The following is a 16,952-nucleotide window of genomic DNA, read 5'->3' as shown; positions in this document are numbered from 1 at the left end:
AATGGAACATTCTTCCTTTGAGTCACCGGGACGGGTTGATGTGTGAATACGATGGTAGCGTGGACCATCCGCAATGCTTCCATCATGAAAACTCACAGGGACATCGTTGGTGTAATTAAGAAGCTAACCGGCGAGTCTTTGGAAGATTGTGCAAAAATCGGGCTCAAGGCCTTCTACCGCTCCAACCCGATTCCGACGGTAAGAATCTGAGCCGCCTTCCTTTACCTTATAAATACACGTGCCAACGCTCCATGTTTGAAATTTTATTCTGTCCATCAGAAAGATGATCCATTTTGGCGAAGGGGTCCAAAAGTGACAGCCTAAAAAACACCAAACCACCACCACCAAAGAAGAAGAAAGCAGGCAAAGGAAAAGCCGCCGTCAAGGATTCATCCATCGTCGGCGAGTCACGAGCTGTTGAAGAACCATCAGAGGTAAAACTTCACCTTTACTTATCAACTTTATGTTCCGACTCATGCTTATAACATGTGTCTTCATGCGTAGGGCGATGACAACGAGAGCCAAGATGATGCAGTTGAGGTAATTTCTATTTCTTCCGACTCACCTTCCTCTTCACCTAGGCCAGCCAGGCGAATCTGTGGGAAAGTTCCCATGTCTCACCCATATGCTTATATGGACCCGGATTTCCTTTTGAAGAAGGTGAGATATACTCCCAAGTGCAAAACCCGGAGCCACTCTGGTGACTTAATTTCCGGGCTGCCTGAGAAGACAACCGGTCCAAAACGCACAAGCGAGGTATACTTTTGTTTAAACACACTCTTCCTTGTAGAAAATACGATTCTCAACTCCCTCAGTCTTCAAACTTTTATTCTGTCAGACTTCTCCCCCTTCATCTAGCGACTCAGCAATGTTAGCTCTCCCGCCTATGATTCGTGTGCAAGGGTGAGTTCCTTTGTTAACTCTCTCTCTTCCCAATAACAACATTTTCCCTAATCTTGGTGCCCTTATCTCAGAGGACAAGCGAAGAAAAGAAAGACTGGCGACTCATCTTCTGCTCCTAAGACGACTCAGGTCTTAGGCACGAGCGCCTCTGTCCCAGAACTTGATGAGGACCAAGTGGCAGCTCATGATGTTCCTGTGGATGATATCCCCGACGTCCGGGATGACTCGCCAGGCATTTTGAAGGAAACTGCTGACAAGGTTAACCCGCCGAGCCCTCTCAAGGTGACTGAAGACCCATATGCCGTCATAATCACTGGTACTGGCTACTCCACACCTATGGCGGCGGTGTTATATAAGCACACGTCCAAGGAATCCCATCCTTCCACCGAACAAGGCGTCAGTAAATTGAAACTTCACCAATATGAGAAGCTGGAATTTGATCAACTCTGCTCTGGCTTCGCAAGTCGCCTAGAGACGAGTTACGAAATGAACAAAAGCTTGATCCATCTGATGAAAGTTAAACATGAGGTACGTCTATTATGTATTCTCTTCCACCCATCAGCCTTCCAATAGACTAGTCTTTGCTTGATGAAAGTATGTTTGTTGCAATGTCTATCAGCCCCGTGTCTCCCCATAGCCCCCAAGGGTCGGGTCATCTTTTGAAAGATGAGCCGGGTCTTGAATTAGATAAAAACGTCAACCTGTAGCCCCCAAGGGCCGGGTCATCTTTTGAAAGATGAGCCAGGTCTTGAATTAAATAAAAACTTCAACCTGTAGCCCCCAAGGGCCGGGTCATCTTTTGAAAGATGAGCCGGGTCTTGAATTAGATAAAAACTTCAACCTGTAGCCCCCAAGGGCCGTGTCATCTTTTGAAAGATGAGTGGGGTCTTGAATTAGATAAAAACTTCAACCTGTAGCCCCCAAGGGTCGGGTCATCTTTTGAAAGATGAGCCATGTCTTGAATTAGATAAAAACTTCAACCTGTAGTCCCCAAGGGCTGGGTCATCTTTTGAAATATGAGTCGGGTCTTGAATTAGATAAAAACTTCAACCTGTAGCCCCCAAGGGCCGGGTCATCTTTTGAAAGATGAGCCGGGTCTTGAATTTTGTATGCCTTCGAATAGAATCATATATTAGCCCTGTCGGTGAATACTCACAACATATGCCATAGGTAGGCTAAAGTCGGTGAGAATCGAAGGGACAAAGGAGGGCACTGGGGACGAGGTTGGTACAAGCATGGAATGCACGATGGACCCAGGTTCATGGCTCTCCGTAGAGATAAGACCCCTAGTCCTGCCGGAGTGTATGATGTATATGGATGGATTACAAGGTTGCTCCTGGAGTTGTGTCGAGGAGGAGGAAGAGGGGAGCAGCCGTCTCGTCTCTGCCTCTCTCTATGTGGTTGGTGGGTGTGAATTGTTGTTCGACCGACCCTCTGCATGGAGGGTGTCCGGGGGATTTTATAGACGAACCCACCGGCCTATGATACGTCTCAAATGTATCTATAATTTTTGATGGTTTCACGTTGTTATCTTGTCATCTTTGGATGTTTTATGTACCTTTTATATCTTTTTGGGACTAACTTATTAATTCAGTGCCAAGTGCCAGTTCGTGTTTTTTCTCTGTTTTTGGCTCTTTTCAGATCTGATTTTGGAACGGAGTCCACACGGAATAAAATCCCCTAAATGATTTTTTCCCGAACGGAAGAAGATCAGGGGGCATGTGGGCCAAGCCAGGAGGGCTCCTGGGAGCCCACAAGCCCCCACTCCGCCACCAGGGGGGAGGCGGTGGTGGCAGGGCTTGTGGCCTCCCTAGCCGCCCCCTGACCTAGATCTTTGGCCTATATATTCCCTAAAATACAACAAAAAATGAGGGGAGCCTCAAAAATACTTTTCCGCCGCCGCAAGCTTCCGTTTCCGCGAGATCTCATCTGGAGACCCTTCGCGGCGCCCTGCCGGAGGGGACTTTGGAGTTGGAGGGCTTCTTCATCATCATCATCGCCCCTCCAATGACTCGTGAGTAGTTCACTTCAGACCTACGGGTCCGTAGTTAGTAGCTAGATGGCTTCTTCTCTCTCTTGGATCTTCAATACAAAGTTCTCCATGATCTTCATGGAGATCTATCCGATGTAATCTTCATTGGCGATGTGTTTGTCGAGATCCGATGAATTGTGGATTTGTGATCAGATTATCTATGATATATATTTGAGTCTTTGCTGATTTCTTATATGCATGATTTGATATCCTTGTAAGTCTCTCCGAGTCTTGGGTTTTGTTTGGCCAACTAGATCTATGATTCTTGCAATGGGAGAAGTGCTTGGTTTTGGGTTCTACCATGTGGTGACCTTTCCCAGTGACAGTAGGGGCAGCAAGGCACACATTAAGTAGTTGCCATCAAGGGTAACAAGATGGGTCCATCTACATCATGTCATCCTGCTTAAGGCGTTACTCTGTTCTTTTGGACTTAATACACTAGATGCATGCTGGATAGCGGTCGACGTGTGGAGTAATAGTAGTAGATGTAGAAAGTATCGGTCTACTTGTTTTGGACGTGATGCCTATAGATATAATCATTGCCGTAGATATTGTCACGACTTTGCGCGGTTCTATCAATTGCTCGACAGTAATTTGTTCACCCACCGTCTACTTGCTTTCATGAGAGAAGCCACTAGTAAACACTACGGCCCCCGGGTCTATTCACATCCATCGTTTACACCTCCGCTTTTACTTTGCTTTGTTACTTTGTTGCTTTCAGTTCTCACTTGGCAAATAATCTATAAGGGATTGACAAACCCTTCATAGCGTTGGGAGCAAGCTTTTGTGTTTGTGCAGGATCTTGTGATACTCCTCCACTTGATTGATACCTTGGTTCTTAAACTGAGGGAAATACTTACCACCGCTGTGCTACATCACCCTTTCCGCTTCGAGGGAACACCAACGCAAGGCTCCAAGGACACGGGGGAAATCCTTTGCATATTTGCCTAGGAAGTCCCTTAAGGCGTAGCCGCATCAGAAGGATTCCTGGTGCCGTCGACACGACTATTCCTGGCGCCGTTGCTAGGGAAGCATAGCTGACATCAGCCTACAATATGGATAAAGGGTACAAGAGTGGGACCCGGCTGGCAGCCTCGCCGGCTGGCTAGGGGGCCCATGAGGGTCTTGTCTTGTCGCTTGAGGGGCCCGCCGGCTGCATGGTCTCGTCTGGCAGTGGGACCCGCCGGCTGGCCAATGAAGCTCTCGCGTATGGTTGACGTCGAGCACGCGCTGTACGTCGAGCGTCGTCCAGCAAGATTCATCATGGGCAGGTAGTACGACCGCCCCCACTGTTCCCCACACCGAGTGCAGTAATGGAGTGGGAGTTTGACGGTCTGACACTATGCTAGGTGATGGATCGGAGCCGGGGTAGGTCAACGGCGTGTCCGCTGACGCTCGTACCTGCCGGGCACTCCGATCCAGTACCTTTGCATAGCTACCTTTAATCGTAAGGTCTCGTCATGACCTACGATCTGATGTGACTTGAGATCCCCGGCCGGCTAGCCTGCTTGGCTAGCCGGCTTGGGCACGGCCGCCTCGTTCCTAGCCGACAGGCTTGGCCAAGACGGCCAGGAAGAGGTAGTCGTCTCGCTTCGAGCCAGTAGGGGTTGCCTAGCTGACAAGAAAGTTGGCCGCCTCGTCCTCCAGCCGGCAGGCGCAGCCTAGCCGGCCAGAAGACTTGTGCCTTGGGAAACTGTACTTGGTCATTCCCTTTGGGCAGGAAGTGAAGGAGCATGCTCGATGAGCCTACCCCGGGGTTATCCCCCTGACAGTAGTCCCAAAAGATGGAGAGGCCCGCCGTCTGCGGACTGGCGGCCTCACCGGCTTAATATTTGGTGTTGGTATTTCTGCTGCCATCCGCGGCAGGGGACGCCGGCTCCGAAGCAGGTTGGCTTAGAAGCGACGCCTCGGCTTCGTCGTAGATCGCTCGAAACGCGCCACGTGCCAGGCCGTGCCTGACGTAATGATGGTGATTACTGGTGACGGCCTCCGCGCGAGAGATCCTCTGCGGATTTACTCCACGACGGTTGGGCTTAGGGAAGCGCTACCGTCCGTAATACACGGGGTTTGTGGGGTTCCGCGCGCACCGGATCCCCTCCCCACGACGCTTCATGGGGTTTAAGTAGGATGCGGGGGGTTCCGAGGAGGCCATTAGCCCCCCTTCTTGCCCCGCATCGACGCCCTGTTCCTCCCTGAGCCCAGAGAGAAAGCGCCCGTCCTCTTCGACTTCATCGCCTTCATCGCCGTCGAGCCACCAGCCCTTTCGAGCTCCAGCCGCCCGTAGCCATGGCCGGCGGCTCTTCCTCGAAGAACTCTTCGTTGCAGGGAGCCTGGCTGGGCAGCGAGATCTGCCAGGGCCATATCGATGCGCTCCGCCATCACCGGCTGCTGCCCCCGGTTTCGCAGGTGCTGGTGCGAGTCCGTGGCGCCGAAACCTCCCCAACACCTGCCGCAGGGGAGGTTGTTGTATTTAATGAGCATTTCTACCGGGGCTTCGGGGTCCCGACGAGCTCCTTCTTCTCCGAGTGGCTCCACTTCTTCGGCCTACAGCCACATCACCTGGCGCCGAATGCCATATTGCAGCTGTCGGCCTTCGTGGTCTTATGCGAGGGTTTCCTGGGGATCGAGCCCCGCCTCGATCTCTGGCGGCGCTTGTTCTTCTTCAAGCAGCAGTCCATCGCCATGGAGAAGGCTGAGGTGGAGAAGCTCGTCGGACCGCGCCCGATGACACCGTGTGGAGCCGCACTAGTGCATCATCGTTCGAAGTCCACCTTCCCCCAGCTGCTGCTGCAAGAGTCCATCAAGAAGTGACAGAGGGGCTTCTTCCACGTGCAGAACGCCGACCCTGCCGAGGACGCCCTTGATGACCCACAAGTATAGGGGATCAATCGTAGTCCTTTCGATAAGTAAGAGTGTCGAACCCAACGAGGAGCAGAAGGCTCTGATAAACGGATTTCAGCAAGGTAATAACCGCAAGCACTGAAAGTAGCGGTAACAAGTGATTGTGTAGCGAGGTGAAACGTAGCAAGCAAAGAGTAACAAGTAACAAGTAGTACCAACGGTGCAGCAAGTGGCCCAATCCCTTTTGTAGCAAGGGACAAGCCTGAACAAAGTCTTATAGGAGGAAAAACGCTCCCGAGGACACACGGGAATTTCTGTCATGCTAGTTTCATCATGTTCATATGATTCACGTTCGTTACTTTCATAGTTTGGTATGTGGGTAGACTGGCGCTTGGGTACTGCCCTTACTTGGACAAGCATTCCACTTATGATTAACCTCTCTCGCAAGCATCCGCAACTACAAAAGAAGAATTAAGACAAAGTCTAACCATAGCATTAAACTAGTGGATCCAAATAAGCCCCTCACGAAGCAACGCATAGACTGGGGTTTAAGCTTCTGTCACTCCAGCAACCCATCATCTACTTACTACTTCCCAATGCCTTCCTCTAGGCCCAAATATGGTGAAGTGTTATGTAGTAGACATTCACATAACACCACTAGAGGAAAAGACAACATACAGCATATCAAAATATCGAACGAATATCAAATTCACATGACTATTACTAACATGACTTATCCCATCTCCTCAGGAACAAAAGTAACTACTCACAAAACATAATCATAATCATGATCAGAGGTGTAATGAATAGCATCAAGGATCTGAACATAAACTCTTCCACCAAGTAATCCAACTAGCATCAACTACAAAGATTAATCAACACTACTAGCAACCTTACAAGTACCAATCGGAGTTGCGAGACGAAGATTGGTTACAAGAGATGAACTAGGGATTGGAGAGGAGATGGTGCTGATGAAGATGTTGATGAAGATGTCTCCCCTCCAACGAGAGGAGTGTTGGTGATGACGATGGCGACAATTTCCCCCTCCGGGAGGGAAGTTTCCCCGACAGGATCATCCTGCCGGAGCTCTAGATTGGATCTGCTCAAGTTCCGCCTCGTGGCAGCGGCGAAACCACAAAAAAGCTCCCTTCTGATTTTTTCTGGACCAAGACGCTTCATATAGCAAAAGAGGGGGGCTAGTGGGCCGTCAGGGAGCCCACAAGCCCCCACTCCGCCACCAGGGGGGTGGCGGTGTCAGGGCTTGTGGCGCCCTGGAGCCCCCCTCCAGTAGTTCTTTCGCCCAATATTTTTTATATAATCCCAAAAAAATCCACGTAACTTTTCAGGGCATTTGGAGATGTGCAGGATAGTGGACTAGGATTTGCTCCTTTTCCAGTCCAGAATTCCAGCTGCCTGAATTCTCCCTCTTCAAATAAACCTTGCAAAGTAAGAGAGAAAAGGCATAAATATGGTACCACAAGTAATATAACAGCCCAAAAAGCAATAAATATCAACATGAAAGCATGATGCAAAATGGACGTATCAACTCCCCCAAGCTTAGACCTTGCTTTTCCTCAAGCGAAAACCAAGTTCCACAAACATGTCCACATGTTGAGGGATGAAGGTGTCGATAAAATATAATACGGACAATGAGGGCATCATGATCACACATAGAACAGCAATACATCATAAAGGTTCTTATGGGAAAGTAACAATTCCTTCACAAAGCAAAGCATGAAGCAAAAACCTTACCGAGAAGTAACCAACAATAAACCATAGTCATTGAAGCAATTGCAATTTATCACAACATCAGAAAGAGTCAAGTGAGAGCTTGTAAAGAAAATCCACATACTCAATCATCTCTTTTGTTTTCCACAATTCTTACAACTCACGTGGTACTCATGGTTTCAGATTTTCAGCTGGACACAGAGGAAGATAGGGGCTTATAGTTTGCTTCCCAACCATTTACCTCAAGGGTAAAGTCAACAACAATAAAGCATAAGTACTCAACTCCAAGTTGATATATGAATATAGATCTTTCCCAAGCATGTGACGGTAGCCAAGACAAAGGCAAAATAGGGATTTGGTGAAGATCACCATGACTCTTACAAGGGCAAAAAGTAAAGGTACAAGATAGTCCCTTCGCAGAGGGAAGCAGAGGTTGTCATGCGCTTTTGAGGTTTGAATGCGTGTCCTCTTAGCGCGGAGGAACATCACTTTGTATTGCCTCCTGTGATAAAGAACTTTATTATGCAGTCTGTCGCTTTTATGTCTTCCTCATCACAGGTTCGTACAAAGCTTATTTTCCACACACTAATAGATCATACATATTAGAGAGAAATTTTTATTGCTTGCACCGATGACAACTTACTTGAAGGATCTTATTCAATCCATAGGTAGGTATGGTGGACTCTCATGGAAAAACTGGGTTGGAGGTTTATGGATGCACAAGTAGTATCTCTACTAGGTGCGGGAGTTTTGGCTAATATGAGGTGCAAGCAATCGTCACATGCTAAGGTATCTCTAATCATATAACATTGTTTGGAACCAAGAAACACAATTCATTATGTTGTGTTCCTTGTCCAACATCTACTCCTAGGCATGCAATAGTTTGGTTAGTGCTCACAATTGTAAAAAGTGTCTAAGATGATATATTTATATGTGAACCTCTCTTTACTTATTACTTCTTATTAATTGCAACAATGACTGAGGTCTATGTTGATTTATTCTCGACAAGTTTCAATCATCATACGTGTCATGGGTGAACTTATTACTTTCCATAAGATCGTCTCATGATCTTTCATGCTATCGTTCTTTTCATACTTTTGATCATGGCACAAAGCAAAGCCCTTGACTAAGACACTCTTTATTATATAGCTCATAAGCTCGAATACATCGGGGGAGAGACAAAAACAAAAGACTCAAACTAAAAACTAAAGACTTATTCCTCTATGAGAAGAAATAAAAACTGAAAAGGAAAGAACTAAAACAAAGGTAAAAGCAAAAGATATAAAGGTGATACGATACCAGGGCAACTCCCCCAAGCTTGGTAGAACCCAAGGGGATTGCCCATACCAATGCTTAGTTGTCTTCCTTTGGTGGTGATGGTGTTATTGTTGTTGCCTTTGATTCCAAGAGAGCTATCAATCTTTGATTTATACCTTTGTGATCTGTGACATGGTTTTCCAGCAAAACAACTTCACGAGAAAGAGAAATATTGCGAGCACGAGTTGTTTCGCAAAACCTCTAGAGTTCAATCAAGGATGGAGACAGCACGTGGAGGAAGGGTTGGAGAAAATCTAGTCCTTCAACGTCTTCAATGTTGAACATAGGTTGAACTTCCTCCCTAGCTTGGGTTTTCTCCTGAGCTTGGTCCCTGGCTTTCGTGACTTCTACTCTTTTCAGATCAGCATCTACTTCCTCATGAACTTGGTGAAGATCATCCTCCCCAACAGATTCCTGAGACATATTTGCTCTAAATCTACGGCAGAAAACAAGCTCGAAACCAAAACAGAGGAAAACTACGCGATGTAGAGTCCTCCGCAAGAAAACGGAGTCCTCCGCAAGAAACGGGGTCCGGGAGGCACATAAGGTGCTCACAAGCTTGCCCTCCGCCACCAGGGGGTAGGGGGCGGTGGTAGGGCTTGTGGCCGCCTCGTTCGCTCTCCGACTGCTTTTTATTTTTCTAATTTTCCAAAAATTCCAAAACGGAGGAAATTTCCTATTGGAAAAGCATCGGAGTCCAATTTCTTACCGAAACAGATACATCTTCATTTTCAGGGTCTGAAACAGGCTGATAAACATCCCTTATGTACTCCTCTGGAGTTATGACATTGATGATATTGGTCTCAACATTTATGGGAGTACCAGAGATGTAATGCTTGATTCTTTGCCCATTTACCACTCTAGGAAAAATTCCTTCCGTGTTATTGATTTTGATGGCACCGGAACGATATACTTCCTCAATAACATAGGGACCTTCCCATTTAGAGAGAAGCTTGCCTGCAAAGAATCTCAAACGAGAATTGTATAGCAGGACATAATCACCTACATTGAACTCTTGTTTCTGTATTCGTTTGTCGTGCCATCTCTTAACCTTTTCCTTGAACAACCTGGCATTCTCATATGCCTGGGCTCTCCATTCATCTAATGAGCTGATATCAAACAACCACTTCTCACCAGCAAGTTTGAAATCAAAGTTGAGCTCTTTGATTGCCCAATAAGCTTTGTGTTCCAGCTCAAGAGGTAAATGACATGCCTTACCGTAAACCATTTTATACGGCGACATGCCCATGGGATTCTCATAGGCAGTCCTATAAGCCCATAGTGCATTGTCAAGTTTGCTAGACCAGTTCTTTCGAGATCTAATGACGGTCTTTTGTAGGATCAACTTGATCTCCCTATTACTCAACTCAACTTGACCACTAGACTGAGGATGATAAGGAGATGCAACTCTATGGTTGACATCATACTTAGCTAGCATCTTGCGGAAAACACCATGAATGAAGTGTGAACCGCCATCAGTCATCAAGTATCTAGGGACTCCAAATCTTGGGAATATGACTTCTTTAAGCATCTTAATAGAGGTGTGGTGATCATCATTTTTAGTGGGGATAGCTTCTACCCACTTAGTAACGTAATCCACAGCAACTAAGATGTGAGTGTACCCATTGGAACTCGGGAAGGGTCCCATATAATCAAAGCCCCAGACATCAAATGGTTCAATGACAAGTGAATAGTTCATAGGCATCTCTTGACGCTTACTGATGTTCCCTATTCTTTGGCATTCGTCACAAGATAAGACAAACTTACGGGCATCCTTGAAGAGAGTGGGCCAATAGATACCTGATTGCAATACCTTATGGCAGTTCTATCTCCAGCGTGGTGTCCTCCGTAGGCTTCGGAATGACACTTCTGCAGGATCTGTCCCTGTTCATGTTCAGGCACACAACGTCTAATAACACCATCTACTCCTTCCTTATAAAGGTGAGGATCATCCCAGAAGTAGTGTCTCAAACCAAAGAAGAACTTCTTCTTTTGCTGATAGGTGAAACTGGGTGGTATGTATTTGGCTACGATATAGTTTGCATAATCGGCATACCACGGTGCACTATGTGAAGTGCGGATGACATTTAATTGCTCATCAGGAAAGCTGTCATCAATAGGTCGTGGGTCATCAAGGACATTCTCTAGCCTAGATAAGTTATCTGCTATAGGGTTATCAGCACCCTTTCGGTCAACGACGTGTAAATCAAATTCCTGTAGCAGGAGAACCCATCTGATCAGCCTAGGCTTAGCGTCCTTCTTCTCCATGTGGTACTTAATAGCAGCATGATGAGAGTGAATAGTGACTTTGGAGTCAACTATGTAAGATCTGAACTTTTCACATGCAAACACGACTGCTAAAAATTCCTTCTCCGTAGTGGCATAGTTTCTTTGGGCACTGTCTAGAGTTTTACTAGCATAGTGAATAACATTCAACTTCTTGTCAACTCTTTGTCCTAGAACAGCGCCAACAACATAATCACTAGCATCGCACATGATTTCAAAGGGCAAGTTCCAGTCAGGTGGTTGAACAATAGGTGCAGTTATCAAAGCCTTCTTAAGTATTTCGAAAGCTTCCTCACAATCCTCATCAAAAACAAAAGGAACATCCTTCTGCAAGAGGTTGGTAAGAGGCCTACAAATCTTAGAGAAGTCTTTAATGAACCTTCTATAGAAACCAACATGACCTAGGAAACTTCGTATACCTCTGATATCTGTGGGGCAAGGCATTTTCTCAATTGCATCAACCTTAGCCTTATCAACTTCAATGCCTCTTTCAGAGATTTTGTGTCCTAAGACGATACCTTCATTAACCATAAAGTGGCACTTCTCCCAATTCAAGACGAGGTTGGTCTCTTCGCATCTCTGTAAGACTCAATCAAGGTTGCTGAGGCAATCATCAAAGGAAGACCCGTAAACAGAGAAGTCATCCATGAAAACCTCAACAATCTTTTCACAAAAGTCAGAGAATATAGCCATCATACATCTTTGAAAGGTGGAGGTGCATTACATAAGCCAAAAGGCATACGTCTATAGGCAAAGGTACCGAAAGGGCAGGTGAAAGTGGTTTTCTCCTGATCAGATTGCACAACAGGTATTTGCGAGAAACCTGAATAACCTTCTAGAAAGCAGAAGTGTGTGTGTTTTGATAGCCTTTCTAGCATTTGGTCGATGAACGGCAAATGATAATGATCTTTCCTGGTTGCCTTATTCATTTTCCGGAAGTCTATCACCATTCTATAGCCGGTAATAATCCTTTGTGGGATTAGTTCATCCTTATCATTAGGAACGACGGTGGAACCTACCTTCTTAGGTACGCAATGTACTGGACTTACCCAATCACTATGAGCAACATGACAAATGATTCCTGCTTCGAGAAGCTTTAATATTTCTTTTCTAACGACCTCTTTCATCTTAGAATTTAATCTCCTTTGATGATCAGCAACTGGTTTGAAGTCAGGATTGGTTTTAATCTTGTGCTGACATAGAGTAGGACTAATACCCTTAAGATCATCAAGAGTATATCCAATAGCAGGACGGTGCTTCCTTAGAGTTTTTAGTAACTTCTTCTCTTCGTGCTCTGAGAGGATAGCACTAATAATGATAGGATATATCTCCTTCTCACCAAGATAGGTATACTTAAGAGTATCAGGCAACTGTTTAAGCTCGAACACAGGATCACCCTTTGGTGGGGGAGGATCCCCAAGCAGTTCAACATGCAGATTATTCTTGAGAATAGGATATTGTTCTAAGACAATTTTATCTATCTCATCTCTCTCCTCCATATGCATATCATTTTCATGCTCAAGAAGATATTTCTCTAAAGGATCCGTAGGAGGTACGGAAATAGAGGCAAGAGCAATAATTTCATCTCTACCAGACGACTCTCTTTCATGGGGTTGTCTTCCAAACTTGGAGAAGTTAAATTCATGAGACACACCCTCGAAACTTACAGTGATAGTCTGCTTAATGCAATCAATATGATCATTGACAGTGTTGAGAAAGGGTCTACCGAATATGATGGGACAAAAGCTATCTTGTGCAGTACCAAGAACGAGGAAATCAGTAGGATACTTCGTCTTACCACACAGGACTTCTACGCTCTCACAATTCCCAGAGGGCAGATGGTGTCTCTATTAGCTAGCGTAATAGTGACATTAATGGGTTCTAACTCAGCAGGTGCAATCTCATATTTGATTTCATCATATAGAGAACGGGGTATTGCACTAACACTAGCTCCCATATCAAATAAACCATGGTAACAGTGATCTCCTATCTTGACAGAAACAACGGGCAGGCCAACTACAGGTCCGTATTTGTCTTTCGCGTGAGGTTTAGCAATTCTAGCGGAGTCCTCACAGAATTTGATAACATGCCTATCTATGTCTTCGGCTAAGAGATCTTTGATAATAAAAACACTAGGTTCAACACTAATCTCCTCAGGGGGTGCAAGTGGTCTAATGTAACGCCTACCTATCACAGTTGGAGCTTTAGAATAATCCTTTATCCTAGCAGGGTATGGTGGTTTCTCAGTGTAAGCACAAGGAACAACAGGATCACTAAAAGCAATGGATTTCTCCTCAACTAGATTGGTTTTGGCTATGTTGATTTCTACAAGAGGATGATATTTAAACCACTTCTCTTTGGGAAGATCAACATGAGCAGCAAAAGATTCACATCGAGAAGCTACTATCTCAGAGTCAAGTCCATACTTAGCGCTAAAATCTCTAGAAGTGTTTGTCTCAGCAAAAGATTTAACGCAATCAAACTGGAAATTCATACCTGACTCCTTACCTTCCTCTAGCTCCCAATCTTCAGAGTTGTGTTTGATTCTCTCCAATAAATTCCACTTGTGATCAATATCCTTCTTCATAAAAGAACCGGCACAAGAAGTGTCAAGCATGGTACGATCTTCATGAGAAAGCCGAGCATAAAAGTTTTGAGTGATGATTTCTCTCGAGAGGTCATGATTGGGGCATGAATATAGCATTGTTTTAAGCCTCCCTCAAGCTTGAGCTATGCTTTCCCTATCACGAGGCCAAAAGTTATAAATAAAGTTCCGATCACGATGTACTAAATGCATAGGATAGAACTTTTGATGAAATTCCAATTTCAACCGATTGTAGCCCCATGATCCAGTATCATCACTTAGCCTATACCATGTCAATGCCTTATCCTTCAAAGATAAAGGAAAGACTTTATTCTTTACCTCATCCTCGGGCAAACCCGCAAGCCTAAATAAACCACAAACTTCATCTACATACATTAGATGCAAGTCTGGATGTGAAGATCCATCTCCTGTAAAAGGATTAGCCAGCAGTTTCTCAAGCATACCCGAAGGAATTTCATAAAAGGTATTTTCAGTAGGTACCTCAGGTTGAGGAACAACTCCTCGTGCTTCCGTTCATGGTGAAGATACCCCGAACAAACTCCTCAAACGAACAGTTTCCATAGTGACAAGTGAAAATAAATTTCAGCACAGTATATAAATGTTTCCTTACCAATTTCCACTTACCAAAGGCACTTCACTCCCCGGCAACGGCGCCAGAAAAGAGTCTTGATGACCCACAAGTATAGGGGATCAATCGTAGTCCTTTCAATAAGTAAGAGTGTCGAACCCAACGAGGAGCAGAAGGCTCTAATAAACGGATTTCAGCAAGGTAATAACTGCAAGCACTGAAAGTAGCGGTAACAAGTGATTGTGTAGCGAGGTGAAACATAGCAAGGAAAGAGTAACAAGTAACAAGTAGTAGAAACGGTGCATCAAGTGGCCCAATCCCTTTTGTAGCAAGGGACAAGCCTGAACAAAGTCTTACAGGAGGAAAAATGCTCCCGAGGACACACGGGAATTTCTATCGTGCTAGTTTCATCATGTTCATATGATTCACGTTCGTTACTTTGATACTTTGGTATGTGGGTGGACCGATGCTTGGGTACTTCCCTTACTTGGGAAAGCATCCCACTTATGATTAACCTCTCTCGCAAGCATCCACAACTACAAAAGAAGAATTAAGACAAAGTCTAACCATAGCATTAAACTAGTGGATCCAAATCAGCCCCTCACGAAGCAGCGCATAAACTGTGGTTTAAGCTTCTGTCACTCCAGCAACCCATCATCTACTTACTACTTCCCAATGCATTCCTCTAGGCCCAAATATGGTGAAGTGTTATGTAGTCGACGTTCACATAACACCACTAGAGGAAAATACAACATACAACATATCAAAATACCGAACGAATATCAAATTCACATGACTATTATTAACATGACTTATCCCATGTCCTTAGGAACAAAAGTAATTACTCACAAAACATAATCATAATCATGATCAGAGGTGTAATGAATAGCATCAAGGATCTGAACATAAACTCTTCCACCAAGTAATCCAACTAGCATCAACTACAAAGAGTAATCAACACTACTAGCAACCTTACAAGTACCAATCGGAGTTGCGAGACGAAGATTGGTTACAAGAGATGAACTAGGGATTGGAGAGGAGAAGGTGCTGATGAAGATGTTGATGAAGATGCCTCCCATCCAACGAGAGGAGTGTTGGTGATGACGATGGCGACGATTTCCCCCTCCGGGAGGGAAGTTTCCCCGACAGGATCGTCCTGCCGGAGCTCTAGATTGGATCTGCTCAAGATCCACCTCGTGGCGGTGGCGAAACCATGAAAAAGCTCCCTTCTGATTTTTGCTGGACCAAGACGCTTCATATAGCTAAAGAGGGGGGCTAGTGGGCCGTCAGGGAGCCCCAAGCCCCCACTCCGCCACCAGGGGGGTGGCGGTGTCAGGGCTTGTGGCGCCCTGGCAGCCCCCGTCCGGTAGTTCTTTCGCCCAGTATTTTTGATACAATCCCAAAAAAATCCACGTAACTTTTCACGGCATTTGGAGATGTGCAGGATAGTGGACTAGGATTTGCTCCTTTTTCCAGTCCAGAATTCCAGCTGCCTGAATTCTCCCTCTTCAAATAAACCTTGCAAAATAAGAGAGAAAAGGCATAAATATCGTACCACAAGTAATATAATAGGCCAAAAAGCAATAAATATCAACATGAAAGCATGATGCAAAATGGACGTATCAGCCCTCAACATGCCCCCGTTCAACATCAATCCTCCGACGAAGTTGAACTGGGCGGTGAAATCCCCCAAGCTGATTCCCGAGGTGGCGCAGATCAGCGCCCGCTTCTAGATTTTAGAGAAAGGCGGCCTCCTTGGCCGCGACCTACTCACCACCATGGTGACCCGCAGGATCCTGCCGCTGGAGAGGCGGCCACACCTGGTCTGCCAGATGAGCGAACGGCATGACCCTTGTAGGACATCCACCAAGAGATTCACCCCCAGCGCGGTGGCGCGAGGGGTGAACCTGATCTCCACCGCCCGCATGGACGACAGCGGGAGATGGACATGGGGGATGATCCCCTACAACCAGTCCCGGCCGCCTCCGGTGGTAAGTGTTCTTTTTGGTTCTTTGATGTTTGTCTCGCGATAGGCCGTCTCGCTAAGCCGGATGTCAAATCTTTTGCACAGATGTTCGAGAAGCTGCAAGTAGCCCTCCGCCCGCCTGCTCCCGATGTGGCAGCATCTGATGCCTCGGAGATCGAGGATGAGGGCATGCTCGAATCCCGCTCGGACTCCTCCGCAGGCTCGGAGAACGCACTGGAGTCGAAAGGGATGGAGCCGTCGGGTGAGTATCCGCGGCCCTCCATCGCAGATTGGACGGATGACGATGAGATTTCCTCATTCCCCTCTGATGCAGCCATCGAGGAAGACTCCGACGGAGTGGAGGAGGTCACCAGCCCGCCGCTCACGCGCGGTCGGCGTCAAAGGACCGGGGCGACCGTTGCTGATGAGGCGGCCAGGAAGAAGGGCAAGGGTGCCACAACATCCAGGCCGGCTCCTAAGCGCCCGACGCCGGGTCCTCCAACCGGGGCACGGGCAGGCGGTGCCAAGAAGCGCCGTGGTGCCGGCAGGAGGCAGGTGCCCATGGTCGCGGGGTAAGGGTTCCTACCCCTTTTGTTCATTTCTCTTGTAGGAAGCCTTGTTCCTCAAGAATGTCGTTCGACAGGGAGGCGGAGGATGTGGAGGAAGACACCGCCTCCGCAGCCGACCGGGCCGGCAGGATAGCAGT

This window comes from Hordeum vulgare, chromosome 5H, assembly GCF_904849725.1.
Source record: "Hordeum vulgare subsp. vulgare chromosome 5H, MorexV3_pseudomolecules_assembly, whole genome shotgun sequence".
Classification (NCBI taxonomy): domain Eukaryota; kingdom Viridiplantae; phylum Streptophyta; class Magnoliopsida; order Poales; family Poaceae; genus Hordeum; species Hordeum vulgare.
Note: the sequence above shows the minus strand (reverse complement) of the source record.